The 22145-nt window shown below is 40.4% G+C and overlaps 1 long non-coding RNA gene across 1 annotated transcript in view; it reads right to left on the bottom strand.

Moving 5' to 3' along the window:
- Positions 1-22145, bottom strand: part of LOC138185593 (uncharacterized) — a 188039-nt gene that overhangs the window by 148348 nt on the left and 17546 nt on the right. The window lies entirely within an intron of this gene.

Here is a 22145-nt window from a genome sequence, read left to right as displayed (position 1 = left end):
CATCTGCACCATACCTTGTAATACGTATGTTATACCAACGAACTCAGGGCGAAGGACAGTACTACATAGTGGGGACATGAAAATTGAAAAAAGATTTTTATGTTGACGATTTGTTAGCCGAGGAGAAGTCTATTGAAGCGGCAATTACAGTACGCGACGAAATCATTGACCTGACCGCGAAGGGAGGATTCAAACTCAAACAGTGGGTATGGAACGAACCAAGAATTAATAGATAGTCGTTAGCAATACGAACAAAAACAGATGATCCTGATCGTATTGCTTCAGATCATATAGATGCAAAGAAGACTTAAGGACTATATCAGACAGCTACGCAAGATATGTTAGGTTATTCGTTAAAACAAACTACAATAACACACAAAATTACAAAAAGGAATACTCTTTACACTAGCTCGATCTATTGGGGCCTGTAATAGTTCTCACGAAACTTATATTGCAGGAATTATGGAAATGCCAAGTAAAATTAGAATGGAAAAAAATTCACCATGGTATGATTCCTAGGCGTGTTATTGTAGACAACTACATCAAACCGCAGTTGCACAGTTTCTCTGATGCAAGTAAGCGAGTGTACCGAGCATCTATGTACATCCGTAGCACAGATCCAACCAACAATCACAAGATACATTAACTAGGCTCCAAATCGCGGATAGCTCCATTGAAAACTCAAACGTTACCAAGATTATGTGCAGCAATGTTACTAAACAACTTATTTAACAATGTTATTAAAGCATTAAATGTTACATTCCAAATAATTACATTTTGGTCAGATTCGACGATAGTACTGTAGTATCGTGGACAGATTGCCTAAGAAATATTGGGTCAAATAGCGGGAAGGAACCACCTGCATCACGAAGTACACCGCACACAACCTTCTGCTGCATAGCAACCTGCGTCAACAAACAGCTGGGACAACTCCAAGCGCGGCCACCGTCGGGAAGGAAACACCTTCATCGCGAAGTGCACCGCCAATATCTCGCTGCATAACGAAGAGCAGCAGACGAAGCATCGATTCGAACGAATTGAGACGAATATTATCGAGACGTAAGTCATACACTTGTTGATTCGCTTCTCCCCTTATACACGGCGTAAAAATATCGTATCGCAACTCACGCGCATATACCATGCCATCTCATCAAGAAGAACGCTTAAAACAATTACAAAAGAAACGGGAAAGATTCACGAAATAATTAGCAAATTTTTAATAGTTACTTGATAACTATCAGGAAAGAGGGTCAGTAACCATCATTCAATACGGTTTAAATGACTTAGAGGCAGATATGCTACGCACTGCAAAAATCAAGGCAAATTGGACGACATAGACGAGGATCAGGCACGAGATGAGCGCGTTGCTATAAGATATAAATAAATAAATTCTTGGACAGTAAAGCACGCGCTATGGATATAATTGAGAGCGCTAAAAGGCGGTTCAGAGAGCCAATTGATAGGAATATGCTAAACGCACCGGACACATCATATTCAGATCTAGTCGCACATGAAGTTGCGCTACGGAAATTCGAAGATTGGCCAGGTTTTGCGGATCAATTTCGCTGCACAGTTCACAAGAATTCACGGATTGAAGACTGTAAGAAATTGATGTATCTTCGCTCTTGCCTAACGCATGAAGCGGCTAATGCAATAGCATCGTTATTAAATACAGTTCTCAATTATCCTGTCGCATGGGAAATTTTGGAAATGCGATACAACCAACCGGCAAAAATCGGAGCCAACGATTTGAAAGTATTGTTCGATGTATCTCCTTTACAGCGGCCATCGCGTCAAGACATGGAAGCCTATGTAAACGAATTACAAACGCATTACAAAGCATTGCAAGCACCCAACCAGCCAACCGCGGATACCGTGCCACTGTATTTGTTTACATCTAAGCTAGATCACGACACACAGTTACGACGGAAGGAAAGAATAGACCACAAACCCTTCCCAAGCGTCGGAGAACTATTCCACCATTTGCACGATCGCTGCAATGTATTAAGACGGATAGACTCCACATATCAAACACCACCACACCCTACAATCCTTCCGTATAATGTACGTGTCAACAGCCAAGAGCGGTATACGCAATCTGACGCTAAACCAGACCCTCGCCGCCTAACCTGCAATCGCGTGCAATTTTTGTAACAGATCTCACAAAGCACAAAACTGCAAATAATTCCTATCGATGTCAGTTCCCAAGAGATCCAAACTGGTGAGAGAGAAATCTCTGTACCAATTGCCTGCGTAACACACATTCCTTGGAAGAATGTATATTTGGTAGCTGCATGTAAAGGACACCACACTGTCCTGCATGCTAATATAGATAAATCAAGGCAGCCAAATCGAACTAATTTAGCATGTCGATCACCGAAGATGTTTCTGAATGTTATTTTATCTACAGCCGTTACAAATCTCGGTGATCAAAGCTGGAAAATATAACGATGCAGAGTCCTGAACTCCTGCTCACAGGCATATTTGTTGACTAACGACACATGTAGGCATCTAAGGTTAACCACACAAAGGATCGGCATACCTCTATGTGGCACCAACCAGATGACCTGACACATTAATCAAATGACTCGAGCGAAAGTTCACTCGCGAATCAGTGAGAATACGGCAGAGTTAACATTTTTGATAGTGGACAAGGTCTCGCAATCAGTTCCATAAGAAGATATTTATCAAGACAAGTTAGATTTATCAGAAAATATTCAATTAGTGGATCCAGAGTTCCATCGATCAGCTGGCGTTGACGGCCTCGTTGGACCTCAGCTGTTTTGGAACCTCCTTCGCAGAGGAAGGGTCAACTTAGCATATAAGCACATGCAATTACGGAACGCAGAAATAGCTTGAATCGTCACGGACGAGACAGTCATGAAGAAGCGACCACACATAATAAATGTGGTGTACGATTCGAAGTTCGCCCGGAGATAAGATTTCGGATTACGAAGGTAGTTGAAAGACTAGCGATCAGTCGCATCAACCTCGTCTCCCAACGACAAACTCGCTAGATATGATGGACCATCGACTTTCTTGAAAATTTCCAGTACGACGACACGTTCCAGAAACAAACAAAGCTTTAGGTTGGCCAATGCGAAGCGCAACAGCCCCCTGACAACTGAGTCAATGCAGGGTAGTCCGCTTTACGCGGAACAAGAAGACGATATCGCGCCGAATGCGGTGACTATATCAAGGAGCAAACCTTGGAACAATCTAATAACGAGTAAATATCGACACGGTGAACCAGAATGTCTACAAACGCCAGTAGGTGAAAGCTCAATCATCTGCGTCCAATCTACTGGGAGGAATTGAAACAGCGGAAGAAAGGCCACCTTTGATCTCGTCTTCCGTGGTTACTCTGTTCAAGAGACTCGGCACCAAAGATCGAAAGAATATCCTACGTACCAAGCCAGTACCACTGTCAAAGCGCAGAACCAAGGTGCCCAACGACACTTCCTGGGTAGTGGATTACAGCGGAGAATTTATAAGCAACGAAGAGGATGACTGCCATCCGGATTGCTTAAAATACATATAGAAAATCAGCGAATTGAACGATAATTTACGGCGACTGCACATAGGATTTACAAAAGTTAGCAACCGACTTAGTCCTTTATCTCTAGGGAGAGTAATAAAATCTGACGAGTGTTTGAAACAATTTGCAACCTTGGATTCGACTTTGAAGAAGGTCAACATCGAAATTGATAAGTATAAATATGAACGAGGTGGTCTACTCGAGGAAATCAGAAACTCTAGAGATACAACTAACCGGAAACGACGGAACTCAAAAAAGACAGGCTAATCATATTAAAGAAAGACAGCACCCATCCACTCCAGTGGCTTATGGTTCGGATAATAAATCTACACCCAGGAACTGATGGGATCACCCGAGTAATTACCATAAGAACAATTAACGGAGGATGCAATCGCAGGGTCAATAAAATAGCCCCATTACCTAACGACGACGATAAACAGGAAGATACGGAATAAATATACATCATTACCAGCAACTTTTGAACGGGACCGTTTAAGGGGGGGGCGGTATGTTCTTCTTTGGGAAAGCCCGAATTACATGTCCTCCTCGAGCTACAAACCTGATGACTCAGAGGTTAGGGAAAAAACCCAGGGAAAACCACCGGCCGGAAAGGCACGATGGACGAACGAGACTCAACGGCTGGTAGGGAGTATCAACAAAATACGAGGACAGTCATCAACAGAGCGTCGTATCGTGCGGGTGAAATACTGGAGTCTCAACAAGATCCTACAACCGTCGTGTTCAGATCACCAAACATTGATTGTATAAAACAAGTGCAAATAAAGAGCCAAATTACACTAACACTCGATTTATTAAACCTCCTTCACCTTGAGTATTAATTCATTCAAGATATATCGACCGATCGGTTGAACCTGACCAGTCGCTCTTTAGTTGATAATGCAACATCAATCTCTGTAGAAAATAAGATTAGCAAAGACTTAGTACCTAATTGTAATATTAGTATAAAAAATTCTACAATTTAAAAAAGAAAAACAAGTAGAGTTAGGGGTGTATAATGAATCTTCACGTGAATTGGCCATCGTTGTAATGTACTATAAATGATATTTACTGATACAAATGTGCTCATTACAGAGTGTAACAAGTAATAACGGCGATTGGATGATCGAGATGTCGATGACGATGAATTTAGGTTCGATAACGAATCCACGATCAACGGGATGACGAATGCGATACACGATTCGGGTGTGATTCAACGTACAAATAGAACTTATCTGAATGAACTGCCCTGCAGTCCAAGTGGAACTGCTCTTATATACTCCCCTCCGTACCTCTCGGCTCAATCTTTGTTTTTAAGGAAAGCTATATAATTACTCCATACCTCTGTTAGTACACGTCCCTCCCGTGACCGTGGCTACGTTCAGCGACCCGTTATATCACTTCGTGCCCAAGCCCACTGTCACAAATCTCGGACCTCCATACCCGGATTAAATCATGAACAACAATTTTTCAGTTTTATTATTTATGTACAGCTATAATAAAAAGTCTGGACTAAAGTATCGGGGACCTACCCAAACATTCCAAAAGAAAGGCCCCAATGTCCTTTCATCTCCGACATATATATATGTCGGGTCGTCGTTATAATAAGGGTTAGGGGCGTGTAAAAAATCTTCACTGGAATTATGCATCGTCGTTATACAATCGAAGTAGCGTTTATTAACACTTGTGTAGATATTACAGAATTGACAAATGAAAGTCATTCTCTCGTGAAGTCGTATTAGCGAGTTACTTATTGTCTTTACGCTCGGTGGATGTTCCACGTTTTCACAAAGGTTAGTTTAGTAATACTTGTACCTTGGCCAAGCAAGTCGAGTACGACTTGGGCTTTGGAAGAAAGCGCATTCTGTTATCCCATTGACCGCGGATTCGTTATTGAACCTAGGATCATTGTCATTAGCTTCTCGAGTATCTAATTACCACGGTTACTTGTCAAATTCTGCAATAACCGTACTTGCACTAGTCTATGTCTTCTTTATTGCATAACAACAATGTGTAATCCAAATGAAGATTCATTTCACGCCCCTAACCCTAATCATAATGTGAACCTGACATATATGTTAGATTTTCAGACACTCATTATACATTCGCACGTGTGTAAAATACATATCTGATCAGCACATGTATTATATGCGAGCATATAGATTTTACTTTTTTTTGAACGTGACCGTTTGAGAGTGGCAGCATGTGTTGGGTATTATCAAAGTTTACGATATGGGCAGCACATCTGATATTTTTTGAGAAGGAAATTCTCACATTGCACGTTATAAAGTATACACATTGGAGTTCACATTAAAGTTCATACATTACAAAGTTTGCACATTAAAGTAAACTTGGACCACTTTAATAACTTAATGAGCATTTTGAAGCGTTCGACGATCCCGTTCAATAGCAAGCGACGTATCATAAACTTCGATATTAGATGAGAATTCGACAATAGACCACCGGTCGATGTCGCTAACCGGACTTTACGCCACGCAGCTAACCCCGGCCAGGTACACGCAATATGCACCACTTGCAAGAATCAGACGACAGTTTGAAAGTCACAGAATTGGACAGACATAGACTCCCACGTCGCAGAAATCGTTGACGAAAACATACTCCCTAGACTGACTACCTATCAAATAAGCGCCAGACATACTACATGACAAATCATGCTAACTACATCATATAAGACACTTCAAGAGACACTTCAAACCACACTTTAACTACTTACAAATCACAGTCATGAAACTCTTCAAAACAAACATTCGAAATCGCAATCACACTAGAACTCTTTAATCAACCCTCCACTTTGAGCGTCAATATCGTTCAAAATTCGCGACTCGAACCGGATAGTTACAATTGAACTGATCGCCCACTGTAAAAAAATGTCTGCAAGATTAAAATCAGGTGATTGAGGGGGGGGGAGATAAAACTGGTCCACCGCGTCCAATCCATTATTCTCGGAAATTATGATTTAAATATCGCCGAACGTTAAATGAGTTAAGCACCATCATGCATGATGAACCACCGATCCAGTCTATCAAGAAGGGGCATATGATACAAAATCTGTTATAGCATGTTAGTCAGGAAATCATATTATGCCACGTACGATATTTACCGGTTTGGTAAAATAGAAGATCTAAGTAGCTAGTCGCTTATTATGTCATATCGCGTATGTCAATATCTCATCCATATGTTTAATGAAAAGCAACATTGGCGATTTCCCTAGAAGGAATCTTGTGTACGATACTGCAACTGTCGAGCTGGTGTTTTGCGAAGGACCACATTTCGTGAACTTCGCAGCTTCCTGTATCGTGTTGAGTATCTCTGGTGTGAACTATTTTTATTTGTTTCTCAAAAGACTGCCTCCCACGTCGTCCGAGAGAAATAACACGAAATTGGAGACATCAGGAAAGAAATAAGAGGTATGTGATAGTTTCTGCAATCCTAGCATCTGTCCAGTGCAGAAGATGTAGTGGGAGTGAGAGAGAGAGAGAGGCCCAAGTGCATGCATATACTTTCTTCCTGCGCTTCCTCAAGGTTAGAGTTTGCGGCACACGTGAGCCTAATGTAGACTTCCTTTACAATCTGATTGTGTTGGATCTCCGTTCCGATATCTTTTCCTGTCAATTCCCATCTATTTCCATGTCACTATTCGCTCTTCCCGCTTTTTCCATCGTATCCCCTACCTCCTCCATCTTTGCCATTCACCGCTCTTCACCTTCCTCTTCACTCAACATTCCTTAACTACTTCATACCAGCCTCTCTTTTTCTTCCTTTGCACCTTTCCTATACGTGTGCCCACGTTTCTTCTTGCCCTCTTACACAGTCTATATTTCCTCTCCTCTTCCTCCCAATACTTCCTCTTTTTCTCTCAACCCTCCTCTCTGATCGTTCTCTAATCTGAATATTGCAACGCTCTTCCATCTGCTTTTTATCAAACCTTCTTCTGTTATCCATTTGTACCAATTACTATATTTTGATTGCCTTATTCTTTCTCTTCTTTCTGTTATTCCTCCGTAACCTGCCCCCCCCCATTCTCTCTTTTCCTCTTCAGTTCTTCTTCTTTCTTCTTCTTCCTTCTCTTCTCGCCTCCGTTCAGCATCTCCTTGCCAGTTCATTTCTCCCATCCTTCCCTTAACCGTTCTTCAAAATCCATTACCTTTCTTTCCGCTCTTTCCTTAACTTCGCTCTTAGAGTTCCACTCTAATTGTGATTAGATGTCCAGACTTAGATGTCATCCATTTCACTCCTACGGTTTATACCTGATACCTCTCTGTAACTTTTTTATTCTCTTTTTTCCGTCTATTCCCAAATTTCTGATCCATACTGCATCGTTGACCAAACTAACCTATCAAACATTCATGCTTTCCTTCCCTAATCCTGTCTGAATGTCCTTTTCTCATCCCCCAAACTTGCTCCAGTATCACCACTTCTATCCTTGTCTTATCCTTTAAGTGCTCCTCCTGTCTTCTATTCTTTTGAATATTATGCCCCGCATGTTTAATCGGTCTGGCTTCTGCCAAATTCTTTCACTTCCATCTCCAATCCACTTCTTTAACTTTTCCCTCTTTTCTTTTAAACCCATATATATAAAATAATGCGTGTTTTTTTTTCTAGCGTGATTTTTCCCCCACCCATCCCATCCCCACCCGCATAAATATTTACCGCATCTTAAACAAATTTTCGTAATTTTGTAACCTTTACCATTTTTTACTTGACAAGTTTTTTGTAGCAATGAATCTGAACTTGTTGATAGTTTTATTGCATGGTTTTTTCCACGATTCTTTATATTAAAGTAATGTATGCATCATGTTTATAACAATTTTGTGAATTCTCTGTAAATTGGCCCCATATTGTAGATACCATTGCAAATTTATTGGTTCGTAAAAGTTGGCTTCTTTCGCTCTTCTTATCAAATCGTATAAATCTCATAACTTCAGCAAAGTCATTCCTGCTCATTGCTTCTGAAAAAAATGCAGGTCCCCAAATTTTATTCCACAAATATAAGACATCTAAATTTTTTGCCTGACATGCACCGCGGGCATATAGCAGAGCAATAAATGCAACTAGTTTTGTTGCATCTAGCTCCCTCTTAGTCCCCAATACTCTAAATGCTTCTGCTTCCGTACATTTTATTATATGATCCCTTATACGGTGATCAATGGTAAGATAAAATGCCGTCTTTGCTTGTCCTTTTATTATATGCCGTTTAGCATATCGCTAAAAATAATATGAACCGATATCCAGCCAGGTTTGGGACTTGCATCTATCTCTTTTCAAACTGTTCCATCGGTCCCAGTCTCACTCTCTGCTGTCAACGATAATTTCTTTCCTTTTTACCCTTACGTAAACGCTTATTTATAATATTCAACTCTGATTCGGTTGTAAGTAGCTTTTCATGTGTTTCCATGCCATTTTCAGTTACTGAAGTTTCTTGTTCATCGCACACTGAACTGTCTTCTTCTATGTGCGTTATTTTTTTTTATAATTTTATTTTGAGAGGTCTCGACATTTTTAGGGTAAATATTTATCCCAGAATAACAGAATGTACGGAATACAAAATTATTGTCAAATTTGATATGTTTTACTTATCCTTTTATAACAACTTTACACAAAACGCTCTGAAATGCTTTCTGTTTGAGTTTTAGAGATAACAAGTTTAGATATCGACTGATTGACTAACAAACTGAGATGTATTCTGGTCAAAAGGAAAATAGCAAGTAAGAATGTGGTCTGTGATGACGATATTTATACGAAAATATTGACGAGTATTGGCCGTTCTCCACCAAAGGTTACTCGAGGGTGGAGTTTGAAGAAACCTGCTTTTTCCGTGATTTTATCGCAATGAGCAATAACCCTGAGAAACTTCTCGACTTTTAAAATGTTTGGAACAATAGACTGTAAAAAATGCTAAATTTTATGGCCATTTCATAGGATTATTGTGGGCCTGAGTTGATATGTCTTGACAGCTGGTGGCCATCTTGATCAAGGGATGGATTATGTTTTATGACAAAATTACGGGTGTAACTGCTGTTATTATTTGTTTTTACTGTTTTTGTTTGTCATTTAGCCTTGAGATAGCCTGTTCTTTGTACTGATTGTATCTATTTTAAGAGTAACTAAAATATTTTGTCGGCCGTCATTTCATAGAAAATAAAAGAGCAAACTAAAAGTAAATACCGAAAGAGATATTGTATGCATGTTTTAAGAAAAATCAGGAATTATGAAGGGATATGATAACGTTTAAATATGGTTAAATTTGTGTAGAAGTTCGAGAGCGGTTAACTTGACAGGCGCTGATAGGTTTAGTGTTAAGGACTGCTGCCACCTACGAATAATTTCTTCCATTTGGCTGCATTATCGTTAGTTTGGGGGATGTGAATCAACTAACCTTCTTTTTGTAAGAAAAAGGTTTCTGCAGACACAATATATCCAGCTGTTCTCTTCCGTTAAAATTTAATTTTTTATTTGAGCAATCCTTAATCCTATTTCATTTCACTTTTGTATAGCTCTAATTGTCTTATATACTCGAGACATTCTTATTTATGAATCACGCGTCGTGTGAGTAGATAGGGACAATACTCGTTAATGCATTTATGCGCATTATGGATTAGATGGCGACGAATTTTGGCTATATCTATATTAGCATTTTTGAGTGGGAACATTGTTTTCTCGAAGTACAATGCCCTTCATAGGTATAACGATAAATTAACAATATCAGCAATAAAAATTAATCCAAGGTGGAATCGTCAATTACTTAGCGGCCCATCCAGTTCTTGAAAGAGTTAGTAAGGGAAACTCATACGGGAGGCTAACTTGGCTGTACATACACGTGTGCACAGGGAATACTGCGAGATGGTGTTGTCCGGACTCTACTTTCGTAGAATCCGCCGCTCGCCCTATAGTACAGTATTGCGATATAAATCGCACCGCTCGGTGTAATGAGCTTGGACGGGTGTAGTAAATGTATCAGACTTCGTCATAGTTGAGAGTTTGGTTTGAAACGAGATGGAGAGCGGCCGTGTTGGCGAGTCGCTCCTGCTAGATGATTGATATGGTAGTGGTATGCGTGTGCCTTATAATTAAAAGAATGAAGTTCAATCTTAAGTTCAAATTAATGACAACGAACATAATTATAAATATTAAATTATTAGTGAATATGAATATGTAAAGGAAAGTTCTAATTTTATGATAAAATCGTTAATAGAAACGTTAGAGTAAATTTAAAAGAAATGTTGGATTACGGTGACTCATCAGAGGAGGGTCTCTTGTGATGATACAGTAAAACTAGAAAATTTCAGAAAGATAAATTGAGGAATAGAGTTTGGTGATAATATACTGGTGGTTGTAGTGCACAACGTCGTCTTTAAACCTAAAATAAATTAAGTAATTGTAATATTGAAAGTATAGGAGCTGATGAATATATTTTAATATTGAATAATTAGATAAATTAAGAAAGAATAATTCTCACATGTGCTATTTATTACCATATGGGTATGGGCATTATGATAAATAATTGGAAAGAACGTTTGAAGGGCGGGGTTTATTGACAGTATTTTCTTGAGGAGTCATTTATTGTGCAATACCCAAAAATAAATTGATTATAAATTCGTTAATAAATGGTTAATTTCCGGAATGTTGGTAGAATGACTTTTAGGTATATAAGGGATATCAGATACATACATTGTATGAAGTACGGATAACGATAAGTATTGTTGAAAATGGTCGTTAAATAAGGTTATATGGTTATATGGTTATGTAAGATCAGAAGAATATGAAGTCAAATTATGAACAAAAAGTAAACTAAATAAAGTTTAGCTATGACTAATAAAGGTGAGATTATAAAAGCCTTTAATAACAATGACTTAACAGGTTAAGATTTATTGAGATATGTATAATTTTGTGTGCTAGAATAGATTAGCCGCGTAATATTGACACACGTATGTGACTATGAGTATGTCACGACCGGATCAGTTCAAAACCGGAGATAAAAATGTGGCGACACTCGGCAACAATGTTTATCGCCGTAGCGGGGTGCCCAATGAACCATCAACATCCCAACGGTACTTCCACCGAATGTTCGAGAGAAGGGCGTGCGTGGCAACAGTCGCGGACGCCTAACAAACTCGAGGATAGTGGGGATATTGAGGGGTGACGAAAGAAAAATAACCGAATCCGATCGGAAATCCAGTTGTAAGAGTCAGTCTTGAAAAGTCACGCTTAGAGCTCGGAAGTAAATTGTAAACCAAGTGTCAGAAAAAAATAATAGCTCTTTTTTTTTATTTTTTATCTTAACTTTCTTTTTTTATTTTTTTGTTATTTTACGTGATAAGTGTATGGACGTATGTGTGTGCACAGTGTCTCGAAAAACAGATGAATGCAACTGTTATGTTGGCAGTATGGTATGGAAGAAGGTGAGACAAAGAGAGTGCTGAGACGCGTGCAAATGTAAATATATCGACGAAGATCCTGCTGATCGTTTATTAAATAAATCTAAAACTATTTTAATATAAATTCTAGGTGTAATCTTAGTGTTCCTTTACTTTTATTTCAACGATTAAGGTCCACAATCCTCAACAAGACTGTTTATTTTTTCTTTATTTTGTTTCTTTTAGTTTAGCTGAATCCCATTGATAATATATAGTTAAGTGAATGTTAATTGGTATCATAACAAAATATAATATTGACTTCAAGATGTAGATGACAGTTAAATAATAGAGACGTAAATAATTATGTTAGTTTTATGCAATTATATACATGATGAAGTGATAAGCGAGCTGGTAGATGGCACACGCATATGATGGCACATCGACGTCAATAAAAGAAAGGTTAAAGAAGTTATTGGAGGGTACACGTTATGAATCCTTACAACGGATTACCAAAAAGATATGCGACCCTGGCAAGATTATACGGACAATGGAAATGGTATAACGACGATATGACAACCTAAACAAAATAATTGGACATGATAAAGGAATAACGGCATTATGAGGAACTTGGCTACGTCCCTGGATTATTCTAAAATTTTATAAAAATATGGATAGACCGACACGCAGGAATAAAAGTATGGCTCACGGGGTTTCGAGGCCCCCAAACCTCGTCGGTTCGGCGAATGGTGCTTCCCCAGGTTCGCCCCGACGGTCATCACACGACTGGGCGAGGAACGAGGAGAAGACAGTTGGTCCCAGGATCGCCTCTCGCTCGATAAGAGTGACCGGGGATAATGAGACGATAGCGATACAGACAGGAGACTCGAAGAGGCATCGTTGATTCCAATGGGCAAAAAGGAGAGTGCCAAGGAGTTACTAAAGGGGAAGGTGGGGCAAGACAGCGAAATGGAGGTTGACTCTCAAGCGGAGTTGACCGATCAGAGTTACTATCTGACCCCAGATACTAACAAGCTCAAGAAAGGAATAAAAGCGAAGGAAATAGAAAAGGTCCTAGTGAAAAAGAGGGCGTTGGGAACCAGAAGAGGAGGAAACAGAGAATTGGAGGAAGGCTTTTCCACTGACGAAGGTATAGATCCGTCTTCGCGACGTCACGGGACTCATGAGGAGTCTGAAGGTTCTAACAATGACCATAGAGTTATTAATGAGAAGGGTCAGAACTTCGAGCAAGGGTGATCCTATGCTCGAGAAGTTAAACACGGCGAGCGTGACACAGATAAAAAGGATCACAAGGTGGATCGAGACGAACGTTGGGCGTCGCGACAGGAGAACAGTGGCTACGCAGATGATGCCTAAGGGGTATGAGGAGTCTAGGCGTAGCAAAGTATCGGTAGCCAGCCAGACTGAGGCGGTCCAATCGGCGAAACGAAAGGTGATATTACCACTGGAGAAAAGGAATGAAAAAATGGAACTCAGTGACGCGGGTCACTGGGTATGCGTAATAGCATTCTTCCCTCCTCTTGGGAAAGAAAGGCTTCGTCATAGTTATTCTGAAATTAATCATAGTATATAAAAATGCATAAGAAATACATAAACATAAAATGTTAGCTCATGAACAGTCATTATGTAAAATCATTCATAATAAGGAACGAATGAAATAAAAAAATAAATAAATGTTTAACATGTTCACGCCGGCGCGTACCACCGCTGGCTCACCCTTGAATGTTCCGTCAGACGGTGCATGCCACCAAACATGTAGTTCGTTTAGTAACTAGAAAAAATTTCCATATAGTTGAAAATTTAAATAATAGAAATTTAAATTTAATTAATAATAGTATGTGGCCCTCAAATAATAATTCCTACAAGAACCGCTTCACGGCAAGAAACACAAATAGCAACGCCGGCGTGAACGTGTTAAGAACATAACGATCGCAAGTCAATGAATTCATTCGCCATTTTCATTCACCATTGAAGAAGCTATCAAAAAAGCCGTCAAAGCAACGCTTCTGCTGAGCCCTAGGGCTTTCAAATTCTCCAATTCTGCACCCGATAACCACTGGTAAAACTTTTGTCATCGTAGGATTAGCACATTTAATAAATTCCGCAGTGTCCTCGTATTTCATTATATTTTTTTGATACGCCTTATTTAGATTATGTCTATTCTCTTACCTTATAGCAATGTCCACTGTGTAAACTCTTTCATAGTCTTCTATGAGCATATTTATTTGCGACCATTCGGCATATCTCGTCATGTCTTTTTGTTTTCTTGAATTTCGTGGGCACCGATATGAACACAATTATGACTCACCTCTTCTGCATTTATAATCTGTTTCTCTCTTCTCTTTTCTTACAGTTACTCGGGTGCCATACGTGTCACGTAATTTTAATGCGTCTAGATATCTTTACGACCTCAGAACCTCTGGGTAATAGAGCCAGCGATTATCAACTCTACTCTCGAGAAACTCCTCTGTGCTCTCTGTTCCGTCTAAAGGAACAAAAACGTAAGAAGTTTCGTGGGTAATTAATTTATCGTAGTTTCAATAGTCAAGTGCGTCATAAACGTGGGCTTTTCCGGAGGGTAATTTAGCGGATTGTAACTGCTCGATTGTTCGAGCGCCACTCGCACAAAATATCACGATCCTTACCTAATAACATCGAAGCCTCGCACTCTTTCAGGTACCGTTTCTAAGTATCGCTTCGTACTTCGAGCGCACGGAAGGGCAGTGAGTGATACCTTACGAGCGAATATGCTGATTAGCCATTTTCTTGTGTACGGTAAAAACCAATCAACGTGCGTATTTCAAAACCTCCGTTGCAGCTCTTGTTGGACACTAGGTCGAATCCAACGTGGCATTGGCAGGCTCTTTCGTGTCTTTTAACTGCGATAATCAATCTGTAGCGGCACATGGGTCATAGGACGACGCGGATCGAAAGCGACTCATGTTGTTGTTGTGCCTCGGAACACTGACACAGCCTGGACGCTCGAAACACATCGACGGTAAAACAAAGGAATAAAATCACCGTTAAATAAATAAAATAAATAAATAAAAACAAAGGAATAAAGTCACCGTTATGGGCAATCGTCGATCTTAGACAAATTCAAATTTTCCGACTCCCCCCCCCCCCCCGACCAGTATGAATAAATAGACGCGATCGCGAGCGAGTCAGTATATACCGAGTATATTTGTTTAACTTATTCCAAATATATTTGACAGATTGCAACAGCAATCTCTTGCTCTCGTTATTTTAGTATTTGTTACGCCAGGAGGCTTACAATAGGCTATACTATATACTATACTTATTTCTAACCGTCGCTCGTGGTCATTACAGTGTAGCAGACAGATCGTCTCATCTGCCCGACGGAAAATATACAATGTATCGACGAGCGCATAGTTGTCACCAAGCAGCAAGTTGTAGAAACGTCGATTTCGGTCCGTTATTTCATACACATAAAGAAGGTGGCATACGTGATCATAGAGATCTGACGATTAAAATTAAAGTCGCTTAGTCTAACGAATTCATTAAGAGATATCGTAAAGTCGGGTCGAATTTCTGTAACATATCAACTGTATTCATCGCTAAATAATTTGTGACGTTTTTAATATTACATTCATATTGTTAAATATACAAGCTATATTAACCTGTTAATACAGTGTTAAATTCATTGAACCACCTCTGTTACCTTAATCGAAACAGGGGAACGACTGTTTCGCTGCGTCGATTAGCAGAATCGTAGTGAGAATTTACACCTCTCGCTGACGCGTTTTCCTCGCAAACAACTGGCGGACAACGAGGGACATTGGTACCCACGAGCGACGATAGTTTTACGGTGAGATTTCTACGTCGATAATGTTCTCACAGGAGTTGATACAAAGGGCCAGACACGATCATTGAGTACGGAGCTCACAGAGTTGCTGAAACTAGCCGGCTTGAACTTTCGAAAATGGGCATCGAACGACCGGAAACTGCTACGAGGACTTTCCGAACAGGACATAAACGACAAGTTACTACTAGACGAATCTTAAACCTTCAAACTCTGGGTGTTGTTTGAAATTCTTTTGACGATTCGATCCTACATTCCGTTAAAATTAGCCTTACCGCCTCTCGAATTACGAAAAGAACAACCAGCTCCGAAATCGCCAAGATCTACAACCCTCTTGGATTACTTGCACCAGTGATCGTTCGAGCTAAGATGCTGCTCCGACGACTTTGGACATTAAAAATTGATTAGGATGAATCTCTTCCGGCTGACTTACGTACAGAATGGAGCAAATACTATGCGCAGTTACTATTGTTAAACAACGTAAAGTTTCCACGTAAAACCGTAATGAAGTCTGCAGCTGAAATTGAGTTACACGGGTTCTGTGACGCCAGCGCGAGGAGGTATGGGGCATGTGTTTACCTTCGCACCATCACTCGGGATGGTCATGTCTGGACACGACTCCTCACTGCGAAGTCAAAGGTGGCTCCGCTCAAATCACAAACCATTCCAAGGTTGGAACTGAGTGGAGCACTTTTTCACACACCATTGGCCACTACAGTCCTTCAAGCCTTACCAAGCAACAATTCTCGGACCGTTTATTGGACTGATTCTACCATCGTTCTTCATTGGATTAATACATTACCTCATACGCTAAAAATCTTTGTCGCTAATCGTGTGGCAGAAATTCAAAAGAAGACTCACACCTCAGATTGGCGTCACATTCCCACCACCGACAACCCTGCGTATCTCATATCTCGAGGCCAATCACCCGAAGACTTCCTGCGACCAACCATTTGGCAACATGGACCAGAATGGCTCCAACAACCTGAAAGATACTGGTCGACGTGGAACCCAGTATCATTAATCGAAATACCGGAGCAGAAGAAGGCAACCTGTCTGTCCCTGACTCCGGCTGACCATAGTCTACTGGAGAGATTTTCTTCTTGACCCAAGCTAATAAGAATTACCGCTCGTTGCTTTCGATGGAGACAAAAACAGGATCGAGGAAGACCTCTAACCACGCATGATTTAACCAATACGCATAACAAAGTGGTCAAATTATTACAATTCTGTTACTTTTCAGGTGAAATCCGTATTCTTCGAACAGATCGAAATTCTGCAGCGAAGGGAAAACTACAACGACTCAATCCATTTCTGGACAACGACGGGATGTTGCGAGTCGGAGGCCGACTCAGTCACTCACTAATGCCTTTCAATCAGAAACATCCATTCATTCTACCCAAATCCTCAGTTACAGCGCTCATAATCGAGCATGAGTACCTCCCACACCTCCACTCCGGAACTCAAGCTACCTTATATGCCCTAAGAAGATCTTATTGGCCTATCGACGGCCGTAGTCAAGTTTGGAGCACGCTGAAGAAGTGCGTCCGTTGCTACTGAGCCAATTCACCTCCAGTGGATTACGTAATGGGCGACCTTCCAGTCGCACAAATAACGGAATCTCGGCCATTTACCAACGTCGGAATCGATTATTGCAGACTATTTTACATCAAAGAACGAAAGGATCGCAACCGACGCAAAATCAAGGTATATGTAGCAGCCTTTGTATGTCTTGCAGTTAAAACAGTCCACATCGAACTGGTCAGCGACCTCACTAGCGAAGCCTTCATCACTGCTCTGCGAAGATTCATCGCTCGCCGAGGATTCTGTGTAACAATCTACTCTGACAAACGGTACCAACTTCGTTGGCGCCAACAACGAATTACGAGAGCTCCGAAACCTCCTGCAGTCTGCCGATCATAAGGTAAAGGTTCAGTCCTTTGTAGCTGACCGACGGATCGAATGTCGCTTCATTCCTCCCAATTCACCTCACTTCGGCGGGTTGTAGGAGGCTGTAGTGAAATCCTTCAAACGACATCTCAGCTTTAACATTACGAGCTTTTAACATTAACTTCAACACAATTATCATCGAAATCGAGTCTATCCTCAACTCCCGTCCGCTGATTCCAATATCATCAGATCTAAACGATCTTCTTGTTCTTACTCCCGGACACTTCCTCAATGGAGACTCACTAACAAGTTTTCGAGAACGAGATTTCAGGGACACTCCATCCAATCGTCTCTCCAGCTGGCAACACATTCAAAAACTCAAACAACATTTCTGGCGTTGCTGGCATCGAGAGTATCGGAACGAATTGAACATCCGAAACAAATGGAGCAAGGGCAGTCACGGCATACGAGAAGGTACCATTGTCATTCTCGGAGAAGACAACGATCCCCCAATGCAATGACCATTGGGCAGAATCATCAAGGTCCAACCCGGCGCAGACGGTATCATACGAACGGCTACCGTTCGAACGGCAACGAGCACCCTGGATCGGAGCATTAAGCAGATGATACCACTACCGAACAGATCGATTCCAGATGACTCCGAAACAATCAGCAACAGCAACGAATTCTGAAAGGAGATTCACCTCACAGCATCACACCGTATTACTTGATCGGTACCCTCTCAACGGGGGGAGTATGTTACGCCACGAGGCTTACTATAGGCCGTATATCTAACCGTCGCTCGCGGTCCTACAGTGTCGCAGACAGATCATCTTATCTGCCCGACGGAAAATATACAACGTATCGACGAGCGTGTCACGTAAAACGGATATTTGGGTTGCGAGAGAAAAGAAACCTGAGTCGTAGCCCAACTATTAATTCTCTTTTATCGAACTTTATTATGACTTTGGCACTTACAATAACGTTGTACAAGAACAGCAACTGCCACGAGAACTCCCCGGGCTCGGCTTATATACACCCTGGCTTGGGGTGTTGGGGGGTTTGGTGTGGATTCTAAGGAATCCGAAGGTCGGGGCTGGGGCCTTGTCTCTGGTGGGGACTAAGATGCGTCGCGACGTTGGCGTCCGACAGTCGGGAGTCGAGGCGTCGCAGGGAATTCGGTGTGGATTCCGAAAGTCGGGGTTGGGGCCTTATCTCTGATGGGGACTAAGATGCGTTGCGGCGTTGGCGCCCGACAGTCGGGGGTCGATGTCTTGTATCTGGGAGGTAATTGGTGTCACATACCCCCCTCTTTAGATGGATTTTGGTCCTCCAAAATCTTAGTGTTTCTTCAGCATCGACGGATGAAATTTGGCCCTGGGCGGTGTCAATAGTTCGAAACTAACTCTTGGTTCGCTTCCAGGTTGTACAGGTAACATCGGCGTGTAAACGTTTATAGGGGCGGAAGGTATTGCGGTACCAACGTTGGGTGCATTATTAACGGTGTTTTTCTTAATTTTACAGCAAAATATGTGAATACACAGTTTTGACAGTCCTGTCTTATTAAGCAGATACAAGCATATGAGTCCAATGGATATATATCCTATAATTTGCAACGTGCTGAGACCCCAAGTTTTAATTTGTGTCATTCTGTGCGAAAAAGTTAATTGATTGGCTCTATCTTCTATTTGACTCAAGGTATCAGTATACCCGTTTAGGTTGCTCATTACTTTGGGAGTTTTTTCTAGGATATCAAGCATTGAGGATAGATCTACGTTATTAGTTATATTTATGGTTTTAATCTTAATATCGTAAGAAACGTTCTTGGGATTACCACTGATTCTCATATGGTTGTCTCCGTACAATATATCTACGGTTATTTTAGTTCTCAACAGGGAGGGTTGCTCCAGTTTGACAATTTGATGACCTTCTTCCGAGAATATATTGAGTTCTATTGGTTTTTCTGGTATAGCTATGTAGTGATTTTCGTTTTTGAGCGGTATAAAAGTTACTTCTACGATTTTATAGACTGTGAATTTACAAAATCTCATGGAATTGTCTACACTAATTATTTCGGATGCGCAATCGTGTTTCGAATGTCTATAATGTATGGGTTGAGTTTGTTTACAAATATATAATTCGCGTCTGATTCGACATTGCTTGTCCAAATACATCTGGTCTACATTCACATAAGTTAATCCTGAGGTAAAAAATATCGGACGTTCGACTAATGGAGCGAGAAATGCTCCGTTCTTTTGAGTCGGTATGGGGTATACCTGTTCTATATCCCAGTCTGAGTCAGTTATTGTTGGGATTGAAATTTTAAAGAAGATCTTTTCGCTTTGGACAAACAGTGTGAGTGTAGAGATGTCTAAGATGTTTTGGAAGTTACCTTCCTCTGGTAAAAATTCTTTATTCATGTTGTGCTTTCCTAAAGCCTTAGCGTACCTTTTCTAATTGCTTTAGGCTGTCGGTGTTTAGGATTTTCCTAATTAGAGCGGTTTGGTTAGTTACAATGGTTTTTAATTCGTTTCCTTCGCTAAATAGTTTGTCGATATTCTAGTCTATCAACTGTAAGTCGTCAGAATCTAGAGTTCCGAAGAGTGTTTTGCTGATTGAGCCTATAGCGTTTATCAATCCCCTCTTAACTTTAGAGTGAGTCAGTAGTCTTAAATGTGTTCCTAGCGTTTTGACGTTGTTAAACTTGTTGGTTAAGGAAAGTATTTCTGATTTTACTCGACACGAGGTGGTACAATGTTTCTGGGTCTCTTTTATGTGTTCTCCTAATGTATCGATATGGTTAGTTATATCACCTACATCTATTCCTATATATACATTAACTTCCTCATTGTACAAATAGGCTTTAGATATTTTTTCGTGGAAAATTGCATTGTTTTCGATTGGTATTAATTCTAGCCCGAGCACGAGGGTTGTGCATGAGATAAGCATCCTGAAAAATAAGTTTTTAACCTATTACCGTGAATTTTCTTAATGACCTTGTCGATTATTATTTCGTAATACGGTGTTTTGACTTGATGGATTTGATATGGCCCTAACCATTCAGTATCCAATTTGTCTTTTTTGTGATCGTTGTGAACTAGTACGAAATCTCCTTCTTTGAAAATTGTTTGGGTTCGCACGATCTTTCTTTTTTGATCTCGAGCGTATCGTTTCTTACTATTTATTAGTGTTTGTCTAGCTAACTCCAAATATTTGTTTAACTGTTTTTGCCATAGAGAGAACATATCACTATACGTTAAGTTGGTGGTTTTTGCAATTGCGGACGGTAAATTAGCTTTTCTTCCGAACGTTAATTCAAAAGGGGTAAATCCTGTTCCTTCGTGAACTGCTGTATTATACCCTAAACATATAAAATTGAGTATCTCGTCCCATTCTTTACCGTCGTTATCCCGTAAGCTGGTACGAATTAGATCTTTAACTACTGCGTGAGTACGTTCTAACGATCCGTTGGATTGCGGATGAAAGCTAGTCGTCTTGATATGTTTAATCTTAAAAGCTTCGTCAAATTTCGTTACGAGTTCGCTAATAAAATTCTGTCCTTGGTCAGTAAGAATTGTCTTGGGTGCAGAGAATATATAAATATAGTGATTCAGTAGCGCGTTAATAATGGATTCGCTTTGTTGTGTCTTTAACGGGACTAGTATTAAGTATTTCGTTAACTCGTCATGGATCGAGAGAATGAATTGGTTTCCTCGCTTGGTTTTTGTCATTGGTCCTATAATGTCCATGGCTATTTTGTCGTTGGGGTTTAAAGGGGTGTCTGAAATTACCGGTTCTTCTTTAGGTCGTATCCTAACCAGTTTTTCCTTTTGGCAAACGTCGCAATTTTTAATAAGGTCTTCGATTCTACTCATTAAATTTGGGATCTTGTGTCGTTCTTTGATTCTTTGGTATGTCTTTTGGATTCCTAAATGTCCTATCGTACCGTTATGATTCTCCTGAATTATTTCTTCTATCTCTTTTTCGGTTAACTCTTGGATTGGGTCCCATGCAAAAGTGACAGGGTATCGGGTATCGTTGAAATATAAAAGCATAAGTTTGATCTGGTTCTTTTCTAATTCTGCAAACGTGTTGTCTCCTATGCCTATTTTCTTGTTATTTCGTAATATGTCGTTAATTTTCCGCAGCCATATTGCCTCGTCAAACTCTCCTAATTCTGTTTTAGTCAATTGATAGAAAGATTGGTCGTTAGGTTTCATTTCTAACCGTTTTGGGATTTCTGATTTCTTCTTCCATTTCGTAAAATGTTGTAAGAAATCTAGGGCTACTGTTCCTTCAGGGGTTTCTACCTTTTGAATGGCGTGAATTCTAGATAAGCTATCTGCGACTGGGTTGTCTTTGCCTTTAACATATTCGATTGTGTATTCGTACTCTTCTAGCCTTAGTTTCCATCGCATTAATCTAGACGATGGGTCCTTGCAATTATTCAACCATTTCAAAGCTTGGTGATCCGTTCTAATAATAAATTTCCGTCCTAACAAGT

The sequence above is a fragment of the Bombus flavifrons genome, chromosome 12 (genome assembly GCF_040668555.2).
Source record: "Bombus flavifrons isolate JBK064 chromosome 12, iyBomFlav1_principal, whole genome shotgun sequence".
Taxonomy (NCBI): Eukaryota; Metazoa; Arthropoda; class Insecta; order Hymenoptera; family Apidae; genus Bombus; species Bombus flavifrons.
This window is presented reverse-complemented; position numbering and strand designations above follow the sequence as displayed.